Raw genomic sequence first — 6,000 nt, 5'->3', positions numbered from 1 at the left:
TGCACCTATACAATTTACCATTGTATTGGGTGTGTTGGGGACACAAGGGACTCTTTGTTATTTGGTTGTAGGGTTGCTTGAGAGAGACCATCTTCATCCTACGCCTCCCACGGATTGATAAACCTTAGGTCATCCACTTGAGGGAAATTTGCTACTGTCCTACAAACCTGTGCACTTGCAGGCCCAACAACGTCTACAAGAAGAAGGTTGTGTAGTCGACATCATGCTGCTCCGGCGTAAGGAGCTCGTGCTGACGGCGAACCTCCTCCGCATGCGCCCGCGCCAACCGCGGCACTGTCGGAATGGGGATGCGCTGCGGGTCCAGATGCCAGCCGTGCGGTAGGTTCACATTCGGATACTGCAGGGGCTGGCAGTACTCCCAGTGCCACCAGGCCTGGTGGACCGGTATGTACAGCCGCTCTCACTCCCACGATGGTGTGTCGTGTCTAGCTGGCAGCGACGAAGGAGGGAGGCCCCGGGAGGAGCTCGTGCCGGCGCTGAACCTCCCCTTCCCCTTCCCCTTACCGCTGAAGAAGCCCATGGCTTGCTTGCCAGGGTTTTGGGCTGGCTAGGGTTTTCTGGTCATCGGCGGGGGAGCAAAGGTGGCGAGATGTGGACGGGAAGTGGACGAGGCCGGCCTGTTGGGGAACGTAGAATTTCAAAAAAAATCCTACGATCACGCAAGATCTATCTATGAGATGCAAAGCAATGAGCGGGGAGAGTGTGTCCACGTACCCTCGTAGACCGAAAGCGGAAGCGTTAAGTAACGCAGTTGATGTAGTCGAACGTCTTCGTGATCCAACCGATCAAGTACCGAACGCGCGACACCTCCGCGATCTGCACATGTTCAGCTCGGTGACGTCCCTCGAACTCTAGATCCAGCTGAGTCCGAGGGAGAGTTTTGTCAGCACGACGGCGTGGTGACGGTGATGATGAAGTTACGAACGCAGGGCTTCGCCTAAGCACTACGACAATATGACCGAGGTGGAAATTTGTGGAGGGGGGCACCACACACGGCTAAAATCAACTTGTGTGTCTATGGGGTGCCCCCCTCCCCCGTATATAAAGGAGTGGAGGAGGGGGAGGGCCGGCCTCCTAGGGCGCGCCCCAAGGGGGCATTCCTACTCCTACTAGGAGTAGATTTCCCGCTTTTTCTAGTCCAACTAGGAGGGGGAAGGAAGGCAAGAGGGGGAGAAGGAAAGGGGGGCCGACCCCCCTCTCCAATTCGGATTGGGCTTGGGGGGCGCACCCCACCACTTGGCCGCCTCCTCCTCTCTTCCACCATGGCCCATGAAGGCCCATTAACTCCCCGGGGAATTCCGGTAACCCCCCGGTACTTTGAAAAATGCACGAACTCATCTGAAACCTTTCTGGTGTCCAAACATAACTTTCCAATATATCAATCTTCATGTATCGACCATTTCGAGACTCCTCATCATGTCTGTGATCACATTCGGGACTCCGAACAACCTTCGGTACATCAAATCACAAAACTCATAATACATACCGCCATCGAACGTTAAGTGTGCGGACCCTACGGGTTCGAGAACTATGTAGACATGACCGAGACTCATCTCCGGTCAATAACCAATAGCGGAACCTGGATGCTCATATTGGTTCCTACATATTCTACAAAGATCTTTATCGGTCAAACCGCATAACAACATATGTTGTTCCCCTTGTCATCGGTATGTTACTTGCCCGAGATTCGATCGCCGGTATCATCATACCTAGTTCAATCTTGTTACCAGCAAGTCTTTTTACTCGTTCCGTATTGCATCATCCCGTAACTAACTCATTAGTCATTGCAAGGCTTATAGTGATGTGCATTACCGAGAGGGCTAAGAGATACCTCTCCGACAATCAGAGTGACAAATCCTAATCTCGATATATGCCAACTCAACAAACACCATCGGAGACACCTGTAGAGCATCTTTATAATCACCCAGTTACGTTGTGATGTTTGATAGCACACTAAGTGTTCCTCCGGTATTTGGGAGTTGCATAATCTCATAGTCATAGGAACATGTATAAGTCATGAAGAAAGCAATAGCAACAAACTGAACGATCATCGTGCTAAGCTAACGGATGGGTCTTGTCCATCACATCATTCTCTAATGATGTGATCCTGTTCATCAAATGACAACACATGTCTATGGCAGGAAACTTAACCATCTTTGATTAATGAGCTAGTCTAGTAGAGGCATACTGGGGACACTTTGTTTTGTCTATGTATTCACACATGTATCAAGTTTTCGATTAATATCATTCTAGCATGAATAATAAAAATTTGTCATGATACAAGGAAATATAAATAACAACTTCATTATTGCCTCTAGGGCATAATTCCTTCAGTCTCCCACTTGCACTAGAGTCAATAATCTAGTTCACATCGCCATGTGATTTAACACCAGTAGTTCACATCTTTATGTGATTAACACCCATAGTTCACATCGCCATGTGACCAACACTCAAAAGGTTTACTAGAGTCTATAGTCTAGTTCACATCGCTATGTGATTAACACCCAAGAGTAATAAGGTATGATCATGTTTTGCCTGTGAGAGAAATTTTAGTCTACGGGTGTGCAACATTCAGATCCGAATGTATTTTGCAAATTTCTATGTCTACAATACTCTGCATGGAGCTACTCTAGCTAATTGCTCCCACTTTAAATATGTGTCTAGATCGAGACTTAGAGTCATCTTGATCGGTGTCAAAGCTTGGATCGACGTAACTCTTTACGACGAACTCTTTGTCACCTCCATAACCGAGAAACATTTCCTTATTCCACTAAGGATAATTTTGACCGCTGTCCAGTGGTCCACTCCTGGATCACTATTGTGTCCTCTTGCCAAACTCATGGTGAGGTACACAATAGGTCTGGTACACAGCATAGCATACTTTATAGAACCTATGACTGAGGCATAAGGAATGACTTTTCATTATCTTCCTATTTTCTGCCGTGGTCGGGTTTTGAGTCTTTACTAAACTTGACACCTTGCAATACAGGCAAGAACTCCTTCTTTGACTGTTCCATTTTGAACTACTTCAAAAACTTGTCAAGGTATGTACTCATTGAAAAAATTTATGAAGCGTCTTGATCTATCTCTATAGATCTTGATGCTCAATATGTAAGGAGCTTTACCGAGGTCTTTCTTTAAAAACTCCTTTCAAACACTCCTTCAGCTTTCCAGAAAATTCTACATTATTTCCGATCAACAATATGTCATTCACATATATTTATCAGAAATGTTGTAGTTCTCCCACTCACTTTCTTGTAAATACAGGCTTCATCGCAAGTCTGTATAAAACTATATGCTTTGATCAACTCATCAAAGCGTATATTACAACTCTGAGATGCTTGCACCAGTCCATGGATTGCAGGAGCTTGCACACTTTGTTAGCACCTTTAGGATTGACAAAACCTTCTTGTTGTATCATATACAACTCTTCTTTAAGAAATCCATTAAGGAATGCAGTTTTGACATCCATTTGCCAGATTTCATAAAATGTGGCAATTGTTAACATGATTCGGACAGACTTAAGCATCGCTACGAGTGAGAAAATCTCATCGTAGTCAACACCTTGAACTTGTCGAAAACTTTTTGTGAAAATTCGAGCTTTGTAGATAGTAACACTACTATCAGCGTCCGTCTTCCTCTTGAAGATCCATTTATTCTCAATGGATTGCCGATCATCGGGCAAGTCAACCAAAGTCCATACTTTGTTCTCATACATGGATCCCATCTCAGATTTCATGGCCTCAAGCCATTTCACGGAATCTCTGCTCATCATCGCTTCCTCATAGTTCGTAGGTTCGTCATGGTCAAGTAACATGACTTCCAGAACAGGATTACCGTACTACTCTGGTGCGGACCATATTCGGGTTGACCTACGAGGTTTCGTAATAGCTTGATCTGAAGTTTCATGATCATCATCATTAGCTTCCTCACTAATTGGTGTAGGAATCACTGGAACTGATTTCTGTGATGAACTACTTTCCAATTCGGGAGCAGGAACCTCATCAATTTCTACTTTCCTCCCACTCACTTCTTTCGAGAGAAACTCCTTCTCTAGAAAGGATCCATTCTTAGCAATGAATATCTTGCCTTTGGATCTGTGATAGAAGTTGTACCCAACAGTCTTCTTTGGGTATCCTATGAAGACACATTTCTCTGATTTGGGTTCGAGGTTATTAGGTCGAAGCTTTTCACATGAGCACCGCAGCCCCAAACTTTTAAGAAACGACATCTTAGGTTTCTCGCCAAACCACAGTTCATACAGTGTCGCCTCAACGGATTTAGATGGTGCCCTATTTAATGTGAATGCAGCTGTCTCTAATGCATAACCCCAAAACGATAGTGGTAAATTGGTAAGAGACATCATAAATCGCACCATATCCAATAAAGTACAGTTACAACGTTTGGACACACCATTACGCTGTGGTGTTCCAGGTGGCGTGAGTTGCGAAACTATTCCACATTGTTTCAAATGAATACCAAACTCATAACTCAAATATTCACCTCCACGATCAGATCGTAGAAACTTTATTTTCTTGTTACGATGATTTTCCACTTCACTCTGAAATTCTTTGAACTGTTCAAATGTTTCAGACTTTATGTTTGATTAAGTAGATATACCCATATTTGCTCAAATCATCTGTGAAGGTCAGAAAATAACGATACCTGCCGCGAGCCTCAACACTCATCGGACCGCATACATCAGTATGTATTATTTCCAATAAGTCAGTTGCTCGCTCCATTGTTCTAGAGAACAGAGTCTTAGCCATCTTGCCCATGAGGCATGGTTCGCAAGCATCAAGTGATTCCAAAAGCCCATCAGCATGGAGTTTCTTCATGCGTTTTACACCAATATGACCTAAACGGCAATGCCACAAATAAGTTGCACTATCATTATTAACTTTGCATCTTTTGGCTTCAATATTATGAATATGTGTATCACTATGATCGAGATTCAATAAAGCATTCACCTTGGGTTTATGACCACAGAAGGTTTTATTCATGTAAACAAAATAACAATTATTCTTTGATTTAAATGAATAACCGTATCGCAATAAACATGATCCAATCATATTATGCTCAACGCAAACACCAAATAACATTTATTTTAGGTTTAACACTAATCCAGAAGGTAAAGGGAGTGTGCGATGGTGATCTTATCAACCTTGGAATCACTTCCAACACACATCGTCACCTTGCCATCAACTAGTCTTTGTTCATTTTGTAACTCTTGTTTCAAGTTACTAATCATAGCAACTAAACCAGTATCAAATACCCAGGGGCTACTATGAACACTAGTAAGTACACATCAATAACATGTATATCATATATACTTTTGTTCACTTTGCCTTCCTTCTTATCCGCCAAGTATTTGGGACAGTTCCACTTCTAGTGACCATTTCCTTTGCAGTAGAAGTACTCAGTTTCAGGCTTGGGTCTAGCTTTGGGCTTCTTCATGGGAGTGGCAACTTGCTTGCCATTCTTCTTGAAGTTCCCTTTCTTTCCCTTGCCCTTTTACTTGAAACTACTAGTCTTGTCAACCATCAACACTTGATGCTTTTCTTGATTTCTACCTTCGCCGATTTTAGCATCACGAAGAGCTCGGGAAATCCTTTTCATCATCCCTTGCATATTATAGTTCATCATGATGTTCTAGTAACTTGGTGATAGTGACTAGAGAACTCTGTCAATCACTATCTTATCAGGTAGATTAACTCCCACTTGATTCAAGAGATTGTAGTAATCAGACATTCTGAGCAATGCTCACTGGTTGAGCTATTCTCCTCCATCTTGTAGGCAAAATACTTGTCAGAGGTCTCATACCTCTTGACTCGGGCATGAGTCTGAAATACCAATTTCAGCTCTTGGAACATCTCATATGCTCCATGGCGTTCAAAACATTTTTGAAGTCCTGGTTCTAAGCCGTAAAGCATGGTGCACTAAACTATCAAGTAGTCATCATACCGAGCTTTGTCAAAC

Source organism: Triticum aestivum, chromosome 3B (assembly GCF_018294505.1).
Source record: "Triticum aestivum cultivar Chinese Spring chromosome 3B, IWGSC CS RefSeq v2.1, whole genome shotgun sequence".
Taxonomy (NCBI): domain Eukaryota; kingdom Viridiplantae; phylum Streptophyta; class Magnoliopsida; order Poales; family Poaceae; genus Triticum; species Triticum aestivum.
Note: the sequence above shows the minus strand (reverse complement) of the source record.